General features: G+C 37.0%; 1 pseudogene; it reads right to left on the bottom strand.

Annotated features, from left to right (window-relative positions):
* Positions 1-16,945: 16,945 nt before the first annotated feature.
* LOC140516496 (leucine zipper transcription factor-like protein 1 pseudogene) lies at positions 16,946-20,639 on the bottom strand (annotated as a pseudogene).
* Between the last annotated feature and the right edge of the window lie 395 nt (positions 20,640-21,034).

The following is a 21,034-nucleotide window of genomic DNA, read 5'->3' as shown; positions in this document are numbered from 1 at the left end:
GTTTTCTTCAGTTAACTTTTGCATCTCCTTTTCCATCTGATCAATTTTTCCCTTTAAGGAGCTATTTTCTCCATTTAATTTTTGTACTTCTTTTTCCATTCGACCAATTTTCCCAGTTAGGTTTTGTGTTTCCTTTTCCATTTGATCAATTTTCCTAATTACGTTTTGGGTTTCCTTTTCCGTTTGATTAACTCTTCCTTTTAGGGAATTATTCTCTCCAGTTAATTTTTGAACTTCCTTTTCCATTTGTTCAATTTTCCTTTTCAGAGTGATGTTCTCATCAGTTAATTCTTTTTTTATAATATTAAAATCATTGGCCAGTTTTTCTTTTATTTCCTTCTTCAGACGTTCCAGGTAATCTAGTTGTGCTTGCGAGAAATTCATAGTCCCTTCTGAGGTTTCAGATGGAAGTACAGTCTCAGCTCTGACCTCTTTGGTGTTTGTGTTTTGGTCCTTATCCCCATAGAAAGATTCTACGTTTTTTTTCACTTTTCGCCTGCTTTTTCCGATTCATGATGTTGGCTGAGTGTTGTAGCTTCTGGTTCTTTCAGTCAGAAGGTACAGATCTTTGTGTTGAGCTGATATGTGTCTAGGCTAAAAGCAGGTTTTTGTTTTTTGTTTCCCAGATCAACCCTGGTGTTAGCTTGTTAGGTGTGTGAGAGGAGTGGTCTGGTCTCAGGAGATCTCCTCAGCTGACCTGAGGCAAAGGCAAGGTCAGGGGATGGTGATCCCAGCTTCCCTATTGTCTTCCCTTTTCCCCTGAAGGGGTGGGGCACGCCTAGATGCTAATGCGTGTTCCCACCCCTCCTGGGGCTCGTCTCCCAGCGCTGAGGCTTGCCTGGGTCTCAGTGCGAATTTTCTCTGCCCTGGGTCCTCTGTCCTTCCAGATCGCCTCCGCCACAGTAGGAAGAATCCCCCTTTGCTATTTTTCTACCCTCTGGTGTTATGAGACTATTTGCCCCCTTCTGCTGTTCCCGCTGATCCAGGATTTATCTGGGGAAATATTTTATGGTTCTTTTACAGTCATCAGGGGGGAGGAGAGAGCATTTACTGATCACTCTGCCATCCTGGCTCTGGGAAGTTCATGTAGGTGACTTAGTGAAGGTTAGTCTTCAGGCTGAAGGTTTCAAGGGCTGCTGCGCTGATATCTGGCACTCAGTGGCTCTCACCGGCTCGGTTTGGCTTGTCTCCTGCTCCGCTGGTTTCACCCGCCACTCTCAGGCTTCTCAGGTCCCTTCCGCCCTGCTGCGCTGACCACACTGCGCTGTGCGCTGGGGGCTTACCCCCGTGGAACAGATCCTTCACGTGGACCTTCCAGTCTTACCTGGGCTCTGAATCTGTCAAAGTCTTTCACCCACTGGATTCCACACCTCCAAAGTTTGGTCAGATGCTCCTTTCAGAGATATGCAGAGGAGTTTGTCCAGGAGCTTAGGTGGGTCGTTGCTTTCACTCCGCCATCTTGGCTCCGCCCCCCGTGAATTCTGCTTTTTAAGCCTTTCTTCTCATCCTTGGCATTTTGAATCTCTTTTGCCATTTGAATTAGTCCATTTTTAGAAATTTCATTAATTTATTTATTTTAAGTAATCACTTACACAAATTTTAAATTTTCTCCCCCTCCCTCTCTCCTTCCTACCCAAGACAGCATGCAGTCTTATATGGGTTCTACATATGCATTCTTATTAAGCACATTTTCATATTAGTCAAGTTGTATAGAAGAATTAAAATGAATCAGAGAAACCATGAGAAAAAACAAATCAAAGCAAAACATAATACAAGAGAAAATATTCTTCTTCCTTCTACATTCTGATTCCACAATTATTTCTCTGGATGTGGAAGGCATTTTGCTTCAAGAGCCCTTTGGGAGTGTTTTAGATCTTGGCATGGTTGTGAACAGTTAAGTCTATCAGAAACAGTCCTTGAACATTGTGGTGGTTAATGTGTGTAGTGTTCTCCTGGTTCTGCTCATTTCAGTCAGCATCACTTCATATAATGTTTTCCAGTTTTTCTGAGGTCTTCCTGTTCATCATTTGTTATTATTTGTTAACAATTGTATTGTTAATACAATAGTATTCCATTGCATTCAAAAACTACAAGTTGTTCATCCATTCCCCAATTGATGGATATTCCCTCAATTTCCAATTCTTGGTCATCACAAAAAGAACTTCTAAAAATATTTTTATACATGTTGGACCATTTCCCCATTTTTATGCTCTCTTTATGATATAGCCCTAGAAGTGATATTGCTGGGTTAAAAAGTATGCATATTTTTGTGGTCATTTGGACATAGTTCCAAATGGTTCTCCAGAATAGTTGGATCAGCTCCAAGCTCCAACAACAATGATTAGTCTTCCAACTGAACCACAGTTTCTCCAACATGTTTCATTTTCTGTTGTATCATGTTAGCCAATCTGGTAGATATGATATGATACCTCAGAGGTGTTTGTTTTGCATCTGTCTCATCAGTAGTGATTTAGAGTCGTTTTTTTTTTTTCTAAATATGACTCTAGGTAGCTTTCATTTCTTCCTCTGAAAACTGTCTGTTCATATCCTTTGACCATTTATCAAATGGGAATCATTTGTATTCCTACAAGTTTGACTCAGTTCATGTTTTAGAAGTGAGGTGTTGATCAGAGACACTGGGTATAAAAATTCTTTCCCAGCCTGCTCCTTCCCGCCTAACATTGGTGGCATTGATTTTGTTTGTACAAAATCTTTTCAATTTAATGTAGTTAAAATTTTCCATTTTGCATTTCATAATGTTTTCTCTTCTGTGTGGTCATCATTTCCTTCGTTCTCCATAAATCTGACTGGTAAACTATTCCTTACTCTCTTCCTTTGTTTATGGTATCAGCCTTTATATCTAAAGCTTGTACCCATTTGGACATTATTTTCGTACATATTGTAACATATTGTTCTGTGCTCAGTTTATGCCATACTATTTTCCAGTTTTCCCAGAAGTTTTTGTCAAGTAGTGATTTCTTTTTTTAAAAAAATATTTATTTATTTAACTTTTAACATTCATTTTCACAAAATTTTGGGTTCCACATTTTCTCCCCTTTTGTCCCCTTCCCCAACCCCCAAACACCGAGCATTCTAATTGCCCCTATCACCAATCTGCACTCTCTTCTATCATCCCTCTCTGCCCTTCTCTCCATCTTCTCTTTTGTCCTGTAGGGCCAAATAACTTTCTATACCCCTTTACCTGTATTTCTTATTTCTTGGTAGCAAGAACAGTACTCGAAAGTTGTTCCTAAAACTTTGAGTTCCAACTTCTCTTCCTCCGTCCCTCCCCACCCCTTCCCTTTGGAAGGCAAGCAATTCAATATAGGCCAAATCTGTGTAGTTTTGCAAATGACTTCCATAATAGTCATCTGTGCAATAGTCGCGCTGTGTAAGAAAAACTATATTTCCCTCCATCCTATCCTGCTCCCTATTGCTTCTATTCTCTCTTTTGATCCTGTCCCTCCCCAAGTGTTGACTTCAAATTGCTCCGTCCTCCCATTGCCCTCCCTTCCATCATCCCCCCACCCTGCTTGTCCCCTTATACCCCACTTTCCTATATTGTAAGGTAGGTTTTCATGCCAAAATGAGCGTGCATTTTATTTCTTCCTTTACTGGAATGTGATGAGGGTAAACTTCATGTTTTTCTCTCACCTCCCCTCTTTTTCCCTCCACTAAAAAGTCTTTTGCATGCCTCTTTTATGAGAGATAATTTGCCCCATTCCATTTCTCCCTTTTTCCTCCCAATATATTTCTCTCTCACTGCTTGATTTCGTTTTTTTTAAAATATGATCCCATCCTCTTCAATTCACTCTGTGCACTCTGTCTCTATGTGTGTGTGCATGTGCATGTGCATGTGCGTGTCTGTAATCCCACCAACTACCCATATACTGAAAAGTTTCAAGAGTTACAAATATTGTCTTTTCATGTAGGAATGTAAACAGTTCAACTTTAGTAAGTCCCTTATGACTTCTCTTTGTTGTTCACCTTTTCATGTTTCTCTTCATTCTTGTGTTTGAAAGTCAAATTTTCTTTTCAGCTCTGCTCTTTTCATCACGAATGCTTGAAAGTCCTCTGTTTCATTGAAAGACTATTTTTTCCCCTGAATTATTATACTCAGTTTTGCTGGGTAGGTGATTCTTGGTGATTCTTTGCTTGGTAGATGATTCCTTTGATTTCTGGAATATGACATTCCACGCCCTTTGATCCCTTAATGTAGAAGCTGCCAGATCTTGTGTTATCCTGATTGTATTTCCACAATACTTAAACTGTTTCTTTCTAGCTGCTTGCAATATTTTTCCTTGACCAGGGAACTCTGGAATTTGGCCACAATGTTCCTAGGAGTTTCTCTTTTTGGATCTCTTTCAGGTAGTGATCTGTGGATTCCTTGAATACTTAGTTTGCCCTCTGGTTCTAGAATCTCAGGGCAGTTTTCCTTGATAATTTCATGAAAGATGATGTCTAGGCTCTTTTTTTGATCCTGGCTTTCAGGTAGTCCCATAATTTTTAAATTGTCTCTCCTGGATCTATTTTCCAGTTCAGTTGTTTTTCCAATGAGATATTTCACATTATCTTCTATTTTTTCATTCTTTTGGTTTTGTTTTGTGATTTCTTGGTTTCTCATAAAGTCATTAGCCTCCATCTGTTCCATTCTAATTTTGGAAGAACTATTTTCTTCAGTGAGCTTTTGAACCTCCTTTTCCATTTGGCTAATTCTGCCTTTGAAAGCATTCTTCTCCTCATTGTCTTTTTGAACCTATTTTGCCAGTTGAGTTAGCCTATATTTCAAGGTGTTATTTTCTTCAGCATTTTTTTTTGGTCTCCTTTAGCAGGGTGCTGACCTGTTTTTCATGCTCTTCTTGCATCTCTCTCATTACTCTTCCCAGTTTTTCCTCCAGCTCTCTAACTTGATTTTCAAAATCTTTTTTGAGCTCTTCCATGGCCTGAGCCCATTGAGTGGGATGGGATACAGAAGCCTTGATTTCTGTGTCTTTCCCTGATGGTAAGCATTGTTCTTCCTCATCAGAAAGGAAGGGAGGAAATACCTGTTCACCAAGAAAGTAACCTTCTGTAGTCTTATTGTTTTTCCCTTTTCTGGGCATTTTCCTAGCCAGGGACTTGCCTTCTGAGTTTTCTTTCCACCCGCACCATGCCTGCAGATCTGCCCAGCCAGTGTTTTGTGTCTGAGATTCAAATGCTGCTTCCCAGCCTCAGGGCTTTTGGTGGGGCAGGGCTGCTATTCAGTGTGAGATTAAGTTCAGGTGCTCAGGTGGGGGCAGAGCTACCTCACGGGGCTCAGTTCCCTCAAGGGGTTTATGCAGAGACTTTCAACAATGGATCCGGGCTCCTGCCTGCTTGAGGAGCCACGGTCTGCTCCCACCTCTGCTGCTGCCTCCCTAGGGGGCCTGAGTTATGGGTGCACCCCATTCCCCTCTCGGCAAGCCTAGAAGACCCTCTCACCAACCTTTGGGGCCTATGGGTGGAAGGACCTGCGTGGCTGGTGGAGATTCCATCCCTGAAGCCTGCTGGGATCTGCTCCTCTTGGCACTGCATGGCCACGGCAAGTCTGGGCTAGGCTCCTGGGCTGGCCTGGGCTCCTGGTCCAGGGCATGACGGACCTTTTGCATCAGGTCTCTCTGGAACAGAAATCTCGTCCCCTCCATTGTTCTGTGGCTTCTGCTGCTCCAGAATTTGTTGCTCCAGAATCTTTTTTACAGATATTTTATGGGCTGTGGGTTTGGAGCTAGTGCATGTGCATCTTTCTACTCCATCATCTTGGCTCCGCCCCCCCCCCCCAAGTAGTGATTTCTTCAAGCATATCTGTTATGACCAGTCTCATTTAATATTATCCTAGGACTGTTGCCTTTAGCAATCAGCAAAAAAAAAAAAAAAAGAAATTGAAGAAATTACAAGACACAAAGAAGAAACAAATCTATCACTCTTTGCTGATAACATGATGGTGTACTTAGAGAAATCTAGAGAATCAGTTAAAAAACTATTGAAATAATTTACAACTTCATCAAAGTTGTAGTTTATTTTATAAAATATACCCACATACGTCATCTGCATTTTTGCACATTACTAACAACGTCTAATACCAAGACATAGAGAAATTACATTTTTAGTTACTATAGACTGTATAAAATATTTGTAAGTCTACTTGCCAAGACAAACCCACAAGTATGTGAAAGAATTGCCAAACACTTTTCATACAAGTAAAGTCATATCTATATAAATGGAAAAAAAATCAATTAGGTAAGACAAGTTAATATGATAAAAATGACAGTTCTGCTTCAATTAATTTACTTATTCAGTGTCATCCCAATCAAACTACCAAAACATTTTTGATAGAGTTAAAAAAACAATAAAATTCATCTTTAAGAATAAAAGGTCCAGAATATCAAGGGAATTACTGGAAAAATGCAAAGGAAGGCAGCCTACCTCTACCAGGTGTAAAATTGTTCTAAAATGCTGCAATCATCAAAACCAGTTGGTACAGGCTAAAAAAATAGACTGGTGGATTATTGGAATAGGTTATGTACACAAGGCAAAGTCGAAATGCAAATCGAAATAATTCTGAGGTTTCACATCACACCTATCAGATTGTTAACATGACAAGATAGGAAAATGATGAATGTTGGAGAAGATGCAGGAAAATCCTAACATGAAGACATTTTTGATCGAGTTGTGAACTGATCCAGTCACTCTGAAGTACAATTTGGAACCGTGCCTTAAGGGCTAGAAAACTGTGAATACTCTCTGATACAACAATACCATTTCTACATCTGCATTCCAAAGTTATAAAAGAAAGGGGGGGGAGAAGGGGACCCATTGGTACACTATTTAAAGCAGATATTTTTGTGGTAGCAAAAATTGCAAATTAATGGGGTCCCCATCATATGGGAAATGGTGGAGCAAGCTGTGATATATGAATGTAATGGAATACTATCGTTCCACAAAATATGATGAGCATGCAGATTTGAGAAAAACCTGGACAGTCTTATATAAACTAATGTGGAGTGAAGTGAGCAGAACCAGGAGAATATTAAACACAATAACAATATTATGTGATGATGAACTTTGGTAGTTTTAGCTCTTTTCAGCAATGCAGAGATCTAAGATAATTCCAGGACTAAAGATGGAAAATGCTATCCACATGCAGACAAAGAACTATGAAATCTGAATACAGATCAAAGCATACTATTTGTTCTCTTTTTTCTTTATTGTGGTTTTCCACTTTCTTTCTGATTTTTCTTTACAAAATGACTAATGTGGAAACATATTTAATGTGTTTATACAAGTATAGCCTCTTTCAGATTATATATTATCTTGGGGAGAATGAAATATTGGGAGGGGGGAAATTCAGAACTTACAATCTTATAAAAGTGAATGTTAAAAACTAAAAATAAATAAAAATTTATAATATATAATGACTTCTTGAACTACTCTCTATAATCAACCTGGAGCTCCTTGGCCTCTTCCCTTGGTATCAAAACTCCCCCCACACTTATGGGAGAGCTGCAGGGCTCCTCAGCCAGGAGGATTCTGGACCTTACAGGAAGTATGGTAAATGAATGCAAATAAGTGAAAAGGAGAATGAAGCTAGTGCTCTAGTTAAATTGAAACATAATAAAGTGGAGCAAAGGAAACAAGTTTTTGAGGGGTGGGATGTTCATTGGTAGGGGATGTTAAAGGAAAGAGAAGTCAAAAATAAATATCAACTTTCTAGACAAGATAACTTGGAAGATGACAACATAATCAGGTAAAACTGGGAAAACTAAGATTTAGGGTGGTTCTAGAAGAGAATAAGTGCAAAGGATCAAGTGGATGGTTAAAAATAAAGGCAATAATTAGAAATTATGATTTTGAGGGATTTAAAAATCATGGTGAGTTGTTTGTAGTTTCTTTTATATGTGGCATGAGACATCAATAATTCCTGAAAAAGGGGGAGAGCCAGCGTCACATCTCTGTCTTAAAATGATTTTGTGTGTGTGTGTGTGTGTGTGTGTGTGCATGTGTTTGTGTGTATATGTGTGTTGGGGAGATTATATATAGAGAGTATGGATTGGGTGGTGAGGGGCCTAGAGGGAGTGAAAATGCCAGAAGACTGAGTCACTGGATCTCCTTTCAAATAGATTTCCAAGAAAAACAGTAGCAACAATCATAAATACAGAATACTGCGTAATTATAATGATCAAATTATTCTGAAAAAAAGAGTGATGTCAATGAAATTCCTTCTCTTGACAAAGGTAGGAGATTATTGTGGAAGATGACATGGAATAATCAAATTTTTATGTGTTTGTTATTCTCTTGAACTGACTTCTTCATTGTGTGTTTTTTGAAAATTATTTGTTGTAGGATATAACTACATTTTCATTCTCTGTAATTATCACATATCTGATAAAATAAAGTTGTTTAATGAATATTTGTTGACTGGATTTCACTGTTTGGGTTTGAGAAGATGATATGAAAGCCACATCAATAAAAAAATTTTAAAGAAGGAAAAAGAATACAAGTGTTAACTAATTTGAATTGTTCTAAATTATTAGACAAAGTATTTATTATACATGTATTATGTTTTAGGTACAGTGCTGGGTGCTATAGGAGAACAAGAATATCTTTTATAAATGCTCTCCATAAATAAGGCTATTACATTAGTTCAGATGAGAGAGATCATGGCTGTCACTAGATGATTGGCAAAGTGAATAGGGTAGGGGGGATGGAAGCAAAACATAAAAGAAGTATAACTGAAAACATGGTTGATTCATTGGAAGGGGTGAAATAGCAAATAGAATTTCAACTGTTTCTCAGAAATAATAAATTGCTGTTCTATAGAGAACATTCCATCATCAAAAATAAAATCTTTGAGAGGAGTACCAAGTTGAAAGTTCGTATGAAATATATTGGTTGTGAGGAGCCATTGTGATGTCCAGATGAAAATGTTCAGTAGGAAGCTAGAAAAGAGTGAACAGATCTTAGAGGAGAGGTTGAATCTGTCAGAGGTTGAAACTAGGAAGTTTTAGAGATGATAGCTGAAATCACGAAAAGTGGTTGAGGTGAAAAGAATGTAGGGGAAAAAAGATAACGTGATCATTGTATGATACGCCTCTACTTAGAGGAAGGGGATGAAGAGCATGGACCAATGAAATACAATTTGGAGATATTAGACCATTAAGGGAACAATGTAGCACAGGGCTGAAACAGAATCCAAGGGGATGAGAACGGACACGTACAGTGACAATGCAGTACATGAAAATCAAAGGGGATGAGTATGGAGAGAAGGAATCAAGACTGAACAATTAATAGGTCATTGGTGACATTAGAGAGAATAGCTTCAATGAGGGTGAGGAGAAAGGTAATAAAGAGAAGGAAAGGAGGAAAAGAGGGAGAGGGGAGAGAAAAAGGGGGAAAAGGAGGGGAGAAGGAAGAGAACAAAAGAGAAAATAGAAGAGGAGAGGACAGCAGAGGACAAAACAAGACAAGAGAAGACAAGAAAAGAGGAGTGGGGGAAGGTGGTGAAAAACAGACAGATATAAGCATACAGAAAGGGTAGAGAGAAAGAGAGAAGAGAAGACAATCATAGGGAGAAATGGAAGTGGAGAGAGAAACAAATAATAGCTCAGATATATGAGACACTTTAATTCCAGTGAAATAGAACTTTTTTCTTTGTATTTCCACTGTCTGGTACAGTGTTTCCCACATAGTAGGGATATAATAAACACATGTTACTTTAAAGGTTGCAAAATACTTCCTTTTTAATACTCGAAATGAGGTAGTGGAAGAATGATCTTGCTTCATAGATGAAGAAACTATGTGAAGTTAAGTAACTTCTCCAAGGTATCACACCATTTGAGTATCTGAGGAGGAATTTGAATTCAGACCTCTTGATTGGAAGAACAAAGCATTGTCTACTGCACTGCACTATGCTGCTTAGATAAGAACTGTAACAAATGAGAATTTTGAGGGCTATAATCTGACCCAATGGATTTATTATTAATAGCAATTCAATCCTGTATGATCTAATGAATTATTGAAGTCAATGCATGTTTATGTGTGTTGATGAGTGTAAGTGCTGTTTTCAAGAAACTGCAGTTAAATTTCACCTCTTTGACTAATTAATATGCAAATGTTACGTGAGTATTTTTGGTGTGTGGGACAGAATGAATTTCTTTAGTGTCCCCAAGTTAAAAGGTGAACCAGCTGACTTAATTACTAGCTGTATTGCTAAGAGCCTGTATTATTTTTGTTTAATTACTTATATAAATTTGGAATGAGCAAAGCCACAGATAATTTATCTAATTATCTAGGTATGAATTATGACTAAATATTTTTAAAAGTGGTAGATTATATAAAGTTCTTGGAATATCGTAATTAATTGAAAACTAAGATTCTAAATGATCTTAAACTATATTAATGGAGAAATTTCTGAAATGATGGTATGGCTTTCCTATAGGTTTATTTTAAACAGAAAATCTGGGAGGGTTACCATGTCCACTACCTGTTATAATAAAATATAAGTATCAGAGATGATGGGAACTTACAGTGATCTGAGTTTCTGGAGAAAATAATGAAGCCCTAGAGAGTAGACAGGTAGCCAATTATGAACAAATGAAGAGAAGTACATAGCTTTCTTTGCCCACAGTCTGTCAAAGACAATGGAAATTAATTGCATGTTTTTCCTGTGCATTAAACTTCATTTACCCTCTCTATTTTAATTAGTACCATGGATGGCTTAGATAAAACAATTTTATTATAATTGTTTTGATTTGTGTACTTTAGTATTTATGATTGGGGGACTGCAAAAGAGGGAAGAAAAATAATAGAGATGATATATAAAGAAAATGAACACAGAATCATTGGTGAGTAATTATTTTGTTCCCTTACCCTCCAATCTCCTCATGCTTCATCCCATTCCCTGTGGAGCCTCAGGAGCTATAAGAAAGAGAATCTTGTGAATTCTCCAAAATAAGAGAGAGAGAGAAAGACATATCGACAGGTGTGTATACACACACACACACACACACACACATACATATATATATACGCACACATATATATGATTTATTAAAATGGGTTGCTCTCCTAGCCACAAATTCCTTTCCTCATAATTCTCTTTAATTCATTTTCACAATGAGCTTCCTCTAGAGACAGAAGTTGGGATTGGAGCAGAGAATACTGGACACTAGATTCTGATAGGAGTAAAAAGGGAGCTGCTGGGAAAGAATGCCATTACATTTATTTAGGGGTAGAGGTCAATTAAGAGAGAGTAGAAGCTTATTTTCTCTTCACTTTCTACAACAAACTTTCACATGTACTATGTCACAAAAATAGCAAAGATTGCCCTTGATTAATAGATAGGGAGCTCCTGATTGGTCCCAGCTGACACTGTATACTCTCTTAATGGTGACTTTCTATTATTTCAGAGGTATTGAACCTGGTCAGATGTTTATTTTCTTTGGTCAATAAGAACAAACAGAAATAAAGTTCAACTCTTTTACATTAGAAATAAACTTTATAAAATGTTTGGCAATCTCTGATATACTGAAATACCAGGATATTTTCTTTTGTTACATCTGTTAGGCAACAAGGAACATTTGATTAAAATAATAACAAGGAATAGATATTATCAGCTCTGAGCTTTAGTAAGTTCATTTTGTAGTTCTCTTGGAGATAATTTGTATCAAAGACAGGGAAATTGAAGCAGGTAGATCAATTAGGAAGCCATTACTGTAGTCCAGTCAAAAGGTGATGAGAATTTGACATAGGTCAGTAACTTTGTTAGTGGAAAGAAGTGAAAGAAAGGTTCATAAGACTCAGGAACTGATTGGATTTAGTAGTGAAGAGGGAAAATGACTAAAAAAGTACTAGGTGATTTTGAACCTGAGTGACTGGGAGGTTTGTATTATCTTTAAAAGAAATAAAATCTTTAGAAATAATAGTTAGGATAAAAATAGTGAACTTTATTTTAGACATATAGAGTTTTAATGTCTTTATAGAATATTCAGGAGGAGTTGCTAAGCAGGGAATTAATGATATGAGACAAGTTGGGAGATAAATTAAAAGTTTATTTGTAGATTTAGAAGAGGTCTTCTCAGAGCTGTAACTTACACCTCTTTGATGAGATAACCAAGAGTTACTGAGAGAAAAGCCATGAAAAGCACCCATACTAAGAGGATAAAGATGGTTGATTGACAATAAAAAAGACTTTTCATCCACTTGATCATTATCATGCACATAATTAGGTTAGACTTTTTATTGTTTTATCAAGGGACTGGTCAGTAAAGGGTCATTCAACATAAACTTCCAGATTTAATATTTATCATATATTAATCAATTGATATCCATCAATTATCTATATCAAATTAGAAAGTTTAAGGATTCTGAATGACAACTTACTGACTACCCTTTTGTTAAGGGGTAAGTAGACATCTATCTAATACTTGTCATCTGTACATATGCATACATCCATGTGTGTATATATTTTTTTATTCAGTCATTTGAAACATTTCTGACTCTTCACGAACCCATGTAGCATTTTCTTGACAAGGATACTGGAGTAGTTGCCATTTCATACTCCAACTAATTTTACAGATGAGGCACATATATAGTCTATTTATCTATATCTATCTGTTTTCTATTAAGATGGGGAGGAGTTTGTTTTGATTATTTGATTGTTTATGATAGATATTTCTATTTTGTGTTTGAAGGTGCATTAAATAAAGTCTGTTCCATATTTTATAGAGGAATACCCTGAATGTTTGCAAAGGAACTGAGAATCTCTTGCCTTTTTTATTGAGAATTGAAAACAACAACAACAAAAATGTGCTGACATTCCGAGAAGAAACTCAGGACAGGAGTATGTTCCAAAGAGAATTATTTCAGAAAATCCCAAAAGATCAATTATGGAACATATACACTTCAAATTCTAAACATGGGCTGTGGGTTCCAACACCTCTAACACTAAAACGAAAACAAATACATGCACACAACAAAAACAGAAAACAGCCTCTGAAATCTTGATTTTGCCAAATAAATATTTCCATGATGTTTCACAGTTATTAAAGAAATATAAAATGTTATTGGTATATGCATAACTTAAAAATACTCCTGGGTTTAAGGATTCTATCTTGTGTGACTGTGTGTGTGTGTGCCCGTGCACATGCACATCTGCATGCACATGCAAAGATGGAAGCAAGGGAAAGTAATGGATGATGGATGTAATAGTGTGGGGCATTCCTGTAATGAGTGACAAGACACTCATAATAAGAATATAGTTTCTAATGATAACATTTACATATTTTTTTTAAGTTTCACAAAGTGATTTAAATAAGCTATCTAACTTCAACTTCACAATAACCTTTTGAGGAAGGGGCTATATAGATTTACATTTTTTTTAATAGATGAGAACATTTAGCTTTAGAGGAATTAACTTGAGCCATAGTCTTTCAACAAGGCAGAGACAGAATTTCCCTCTAGGTCATCTAGAGATACCATGTTCAGATTTTCAATGAATGGGAATGATTTTTTTTTAAATTTTGTTTTGATTTTAAATGATAAAATGGAGTTGAGAGCAGGATTAAATAAGGGATGAGATTTACTCCTAATGAGTTAGATGGGAATAAGAAATAGCAAAAGCTGCTGCTGACTAATTATTTAAATTCTGCATCTCTGTCAGGAAAATTATATGTATATTCATATATACATAAAAATTATATATGCAGGAATTATAGAATTTATATATGTATATGCATATATATTTACTAATGTGTATATATGCATATACTTATTTGCCTACACCCATACAAAACATTTGCTAAGTAAAACAGACACAAAATAATAAGTAATCAGGTCTCTAAGCATTCACGTATACATAGATATACATTCTCCTCTTCTGAATTGGTATACTTATATGTTGAAGATACCATTGGATAAGCCAAGAACCAGAAAGATGTAAAAGTACTAAGGAAAGAGGTGCTGATGTCTCCAAATCTTCTACTTTCTTCTTCCAAATACATATCAAATATCCAAGAAACAAAATAATATCATTTTTAGGGCCCCTCCTCAATGAGCAATCTAATTTTCTTTCAAATGACACATCATTGTTCATAATAATTGATATGTAAGTCCTTAAGATTTTCAAATAGCAATACAAAATAAGATATTTTCTGTATTTGATATAGATATATGTGTATATGTATAGATAGATATAGATATAGATATATTGTGTGCATGTGTATGTATGTGTATGTATACCATTTTCATGGAAAGAATAAGTAATATGATACAACAAATCTGAAACAAGATCAGGTATGTCATATCACCAAGCAACCAAAAGCCCCATACAAAAAGAAGAATAAAAACCCTGGAAGTGAGACAAATTGGTCCATTCCAAAATTCTACTATCCCTTTACATCATTTCAGTGATATTTCAAAGTACATCATTCAATATTCAGCCATGAAATTCTCTCTCGCTCCCTCAGTCTCTGTGTATATGTCTGTCTCTGTCTCTCTGCTTCTCTCTATGTCTCTGTCTATCTGTCTATCCCTATGTCTTTCTCCCAAACATCCCTTTAGTTTTAATCCATCATTCTTTCCAACATTATCTTTAATAGACTATTTGTAGACTAAAAACATAGACTTCCTTGATTTATATATTTCTCATATGATAGTAAGCTAGATATTCAGTACTGACTTGATTTTTCTGAGCTATACTGAGGTCAAAATGTTCATTTTTTTCTTTCATATTTTTCACTTCAATAATCATCTTTATTCATATGTCTCCAATTTTCTACACATGAAGTTTTATAATGTAACCAAGGTAGACTGATAAAAGGTTCACATTCTGTTAATCATCTCAATTCCTGTTGATTGCTTTTGTTTTCATGTGTCCCTAAGATCTCAACAAATGTGAATCACAACCCTAATGACAACTAAAATGTCAGAGATGACAGAATGACTAAAGGCTTAGAGTCTTTCTGTGTTATTGTTCTCAAGAAATAATTATTTTGTCATTCATATTTTCTCATTATAATTCTTTCTCCCTTATCACCCACCAGGATTAATCTTTTCATATTCATATTTCCATAATCCAACACCAAATAGAAAATAATTTCACATTTTTATTTTGGTGAGGAATATTTTGAATCTATCTATAGGTATAATCTATACAAGCTCTTTGGATTGGTTCATTCTCTTGTAGCAAAGATAGCTTGCTTATACTGATGAATAGTCAAGATAAAATCACATAATCACAGAGTTTTAGAATTGGAAGAGGCCACAGAAAGCATCTAGCAGTTTATTCCTTGAAGTGAATGTTTTTATAGTATTTCTGATCATATTATTGTTGACTGAATGTATCTCCACAGAGAAAGAAATAATATACATTTCCCATTCTTAAAAAAAAAAAAAAAACACTTTTGGAAGATGCAGGTTGCAGGGTTTTTACCAACAACACCTAGATTTGAGTCTTGCTTTGCTTTTATCTTGTTACGTCACCTTGAGCAAGCCACGTCTTTCCCTCCATATCATTGTTTCTTCATCCGTAAAAAGAGTTGAGAGGACTAGAATAGTTAATTTATTCATTCAAGAACTGTTATTAAATACTCACCATGTACCAAGGACTGTGGATGGTTGTGGCAATGCAATGTAAAGATGAAATGGCTTTTTTTGTGTGTCACAATGGAAAGAGTACTGGACCTGAAATCAGGAAGACGTGAGTTAAAATCCACTTTCAGATATTTGCTTACTGTGTGACCCTGGGCATCACTTATCCTCTGCCTCAGTTTCCTCAGCTATGAAATGGAAAAGATAATATTATCCAATTCTCAGAACTGTTGTGAGAATGAAATGAGATAATTATTCTAAAATGCTTAGCAAGTGGCAGGCACATAGTAGGCCTTATGTAAATGTAGACTATTATTATTATTACTATTACATCCATTCAATTTTGTAATTGCTAAGGTTTTTTTTTTTTTTTTCTCCTCTGAACTGTATGCTCCACACATTCTCTTTGGTCTCACGTTGTTGTTTGCTTCATTGTTGGCTGAAGTTTTCCAAAGTGAATATGCACTGAGATTTGAATGGTGACACAGAGTGCCCTGCGGCATCTTGATAGAGCCCAGAGGGGCTCACTTAAAACTGAATCTGATGTGCTCCTCCTCTACCTTCCACTTGAGTTGTCGCACCTCCACTCCTGGATCAGCTTAGACTTTTCATTTTTAAGCAACTTCTTTTGCCCAATCCCTGGCAATCTAAACTAAGTTCCCCAGTTCAGGCATTTGCCAGTTGGAAGCTCTAAGAAAATTGGTCTAGTTTCTGTTTCCCATATAAAAATCTGGAATGCTTCATGTCCTTATTTTTTTTTTTCATGTCCTCATTTTTAACTTTTACAATCTCCTGCTTCCTCTAGAGTCTTAATTCAAGTACCACTTCCTTCATGGCATCTGTCCTGATTCCTCCAATTCTTATTACTCCCCATCCTAAATTAGTATATGTTTCTTTGAAATATTTTTACTAACTTATCGGTGAACATGTTTTATCCTTCAAAAGCCAGTAAGCTCCCTGAGGGGAGGGATTTTCTCCCATTTGCATTTGTAACTTCTAAGGTGCCTGGAACATAATACTTGTTTAATAAATGTTTGTTAGTTGATTTTTGTTTTTTTTGATAGTCTTGCTGTACTCAGGTTAGCATTTCATAAGGGGGCTAGCCTTAAAGAAAATGGCCTCAGGTTTAATACTGTACTTTTTCCAGAAGATCAGAATTCAATGGCAGACCTTAACAATGACTGACAAAGCTGTTAACATATGCATATGGACCTCAAGGCAGAACAGATTCAATGAACAGCAAACATGAAACCTAGGGACAAACAACGGGAAAGAAATCCAGTAAAACCAAAGCATTTTTTAATGATGATCACAGAAATTTCATATTCCTTACCCTTCTATCTTATCTTTTGTGAGCCTTTCTTTGCCTCATATCTTTAATTTGCTCATTCTTCTTCAGGCGTGGTATGCCACCATCTGCTGGAACTTTGTCTGTTCTTTTTCAGCCACACTCAACTGTTCCTGAATCTTAAATAAGTCAGGCTTCATTGACACTAAATTTTCCTCCAAAGTCTTCAGGTTTTTAGGAGTATCATTCAGTGTCTTCTGAAACTCAGTCCTTAGAGATGCAACCCTATTTTCCAAGTCACTAATATCCTTTGATCTGATTATTGCCTTCTGATCTTCCTGGACAATCTATAAATCTCTTGGCACTTGTTCTACTTCTGAATTCTCATTCAATGAATTTGTAGCCTGTAATTTTGTATTCGTTAACTTTGATTTCAATTTTTCATTATTTTTCTAAAGTCTTAAAATATCCTTGTTTAGGAGACTCGATGTTCCACCTTCATTAAATGGAACAAGTCTTGATGGCTTTATGTTCTCTGAATTAGACTTTTTTTGAAGTAATAAATTCTGCTTTTTTCAAATTCTGTGACTCATTCTAATCATTCTCAATTTTCTAGCTCTGAGATACCTGAATCTTAGCTTAAGGTATCATTTTTATGGCTGTGAAAAAAGCTGCCAAGAAACAACATGTTGGTACAGAAAGTATTAATGAGACAGCTATTTCACTATGAACCACATTCGGTAGTTCATTCAGAACTTCAATTATTTCATTCATGGTAAAGGTCTCATCTATTAGTCTACTCTTCTTTTTCTTTTTTTTTTAAATTTATTTATTTAACTTTTAACATTCATTTTCACAAAATTTGGGGTTCCAAATTTTGTCCCCTCCCCCACCCCAAAACAGCGAGCATTCTAATTGCCCCTATCACCAATCTGCCCTCTCTTCTATCATCCCTCCCTTCCCTTGTCCCTATCTTATCTTTTGTCCTGTAGGACCAGATAACTTTCTATACCCCCATTGCCTGTATTTCTTATTTCCTAGTAGCAAGAATAGTACTCAACACTTGTTCCTAAAACTATGAGTTCCAACTTCTCTTTATGCCTCCCACCCCACCCATTCCCTTTGGGAAGGCAAGCAATTCAATATAGGCCGTATCTGTGTAGTTTTGCAAATGACTTCCATAATAGTCGTCTGTGCAATAGTCGTGCTGTGTAAGAAAAACTATATTTCCCTCCATCCTATCCTGCTCCCTATTGCTTCTATTCTCTCTTTTGATCCTGTCCCTCCCCAAGTGTTGACTTCAAATTGCTCCCTCCTCCCATTGCCCTCCCTTCCATCATCCCCCCACCCTGCTTATCCCCTTCTCCCCCACTTTCCTGTATTGTAAGATAGGTTTTCATACCAAAATGAGTGTGCATTTTATTCCTTCCTTTAGTCGAATGAGATGAGAGTAAGCTTCATGTTTTTTCTCTCACCTCCCCCCTTTTTCCCTCCACTGAAAAGTCTTTTACTTGTCTCTTTTATGTGATAATTTGCCTTATTTCATTTCTCCCTTTCTTCTCCCAATATATTTCTCTATCACCCCTTAATTTCATTTTTTAAGATATGATCTCATCCTATTTAATTCACTCTGTGCTCTTTGTCTCTCTGTGTGTGTGTGTGTGTGTATGTGTGTGTAATCCCACCAACTACCCAGATACTGAAAAGTTTCAAGAGTTACAAATATTGTCTTTCCATGCAGGAATGTACACAGTTCAACTTTAATAATTCCCTTATGACTTCTCTTTGCTGTTTACCTTTTCATGCTTCTCTTCTTTCTTGTGTTTGAAAGTCAAATCTTATTTTCAGCTCTGGTCTTTTCATCAAGAATGCTTGAAAGTCCTCTGTTTCATTGAAAGACCATTTTTTCCCCTGAAGTATTATACTCAGTTTTGCTGGGTAGGTGATTCTTAGTTTTCGTCCTAGTTCCTTTGACTTCTGGAATATGACATTCCACACCCTTTCATCCCTTAATGTAAAAGCTGCTAGATCTTGTGTTATGCTGATTGTATTTCCACAGTACTTGAATTATTTCTTTCAAGCTGCTTGCAATATTTTCTCCTTGACCAGGGAACTCTGGAATTTGGCCACAATGTTCCTAGGAATTTCTCTTTTTGGATCTCTTTCAGATGGTGATTGGTGGATTCCTTGAATACTTATTTTGTCCTCTGATTATAGAATCTCAGGGCAATTTTCCGTGATAATTTCATGAAAGATGATGTCTAGGCTCTTTTTTTGATCCTGGCTTTCAGGTAGTCCCATAATTTTTTAATTGTCTCTCCTGGATCTATTTTCCAGGTCAGTTATTTTTCCAATGAGATACTTCACATTATCTTCCAATTCTTCATTCTTTTGGTTTGGTTTTGTGATTTCTAGGTTTCTCATAAAGTCATTAGCCTCCATCTGTTCCATTCTAATTTTGGAAGAACTATTTTCTTCAGTGAGCTTTTGAACCTCCGTTTGCATTTGGCTAATTCTGCTTTTTAAAGGAATCTTCTCCTCATTGTCTTTTTGAACCTCTTTTGCCAATTGAGTTAGCCTATTTTTCAAGGTGTTATTTTCTTCAGCATTTTTTGGGGTCTCTTTTAGCAAGGTGTTGACCTGCTTTTCATGCTCTTTTTGCATCTGTCTCATTTCTCTTCCCAGTTTTTCCTCCACCTCTCTAACTTGATTTTCAAAATCCTTTTTGAGCTCTTCCATGGCCTGAGCCCATTGGGTGCGCTGGCACACAGAAGCCTTGACTTCTGTGTCTTTCCCTGATGGTAAGCATTGTTCTTCCTCATCAGAAAGGAAGGGAGGAGATATCTGTTCACCAAGAAAGTAACCTTCTATGGTCTTACTTTTATTTCCCCTTTTCTGGGCATTTTCCCAGCCAGTGACTTGACTTCTGAATGTCCTCTCCACACCCTCCTCACCTCCAAATCCACCCAGCCAGCACCTGGAGTCTGAGATTCAAATGCTGCTTCCCAGCCTTAGGGCTTTTGGGGGGGCAGGGCTGCTATTCAATGTGAGATTAAGTTCAGGTGCTCAGGTGGGGGCAGAGCTGCCTCATGGGGCTCAGTTCCCTCAGGGGGTTTATGCAGAAACCTTCAACAATGGATCCTGCCTTCTGCCTGCTTGGGGAGCCCTCGTCTGCTGCTCCCTCTCCTTCTGCCTCCTGAGGGGGCCTGAGCCATGGAGACACCCCACTCCCCTTCCAGCAAGCCCAAAAGTCTCTCTCACTCACCCCTGGTGCCTGTGGGTGGAGAGACCTGCACTGCTTCTGGAGATTCTGTCCCTGAAGCCTACTTGGAATTGCTCCTCTTTGTGCTGTGCAGTCAAGGCAGGGCTGGGCTCCACTCGGGGTCCAGTACGCGACTGACCTTTGGTGTCTGTTTTCAGAGCTCTCTGGAACAGAAATATCCTCCACTCTGTTGTTCTGTGGCTTCTGCTGCTCCAGAATTTATTGGGAGTTCTTCTTTACAGATATTTTATGGGCTGTGGGTTCGGAGCTAGCATATGTGTGTCTTTCCACTCTGCCATCTTGGCTCCTCCCCCTCTCTGCTCTTCTTTTTACCCTGTAAGCAGCAATCTACAGTCTTGAGTCTCAAACCTATTTTGAACCAGCAAAAGACATGTAATTGATGATTTGATTTTGATGTTGATCCTTTAGGCCCAATTCCAATTCCAGACTTTTGTTTTTAATTATGGTAATATGATTTAATGCCATTTACCATGTAGCTAGTTTTTCCAATTTTCTCCTTCGTCTCCTTCTGCTTTGCTGATTCCTAAACTATATAAACTAGGCGTCATTCTTCAGGATAGCCCTGGCTATGTGATACCTGGAGAATATATCTGCTCTAAATCATTCCAAGAAAGTTCAACAAACATTTTCCTTAGAAGGACATTGGCAGGGAATATGCAAAATGCAGACATTAGACTTTAACATCTTTCTGGATAAATTATTTTTTTTCTTAATTTCTATACTAAAGGAATGAGCCTTTCTGGGGACAGAACAACTTTCCCTACTAACTTCTATGGCTAATTTAGTCAAAATATTTGTTTCCTCATTTATCACAGCAAGTACTTTTTAGATATTTGAGTTGTGTGTTATTAGATTTGCCC

The sequence above is a fragment of the Notamacropus eugenii genome, chromosome 1 (assembly GCF_028372415.1).
Source record: "Notamacropus eugenii isolate mMacEug1 chromosome 1, mMacEug1.pri_v2, whole genome shotgun sequence".
In the NCBI taxonomy this organism is placed as follows: Eukaryota; Metazoa; Chordata; class Mammalia; order Diprotodontia; family Macropodidae; genus Notamacropus; species Notamacropus eugenii.
This window is presented reverse-complemented; position numbering and strand designations above follow the sequence as displayed.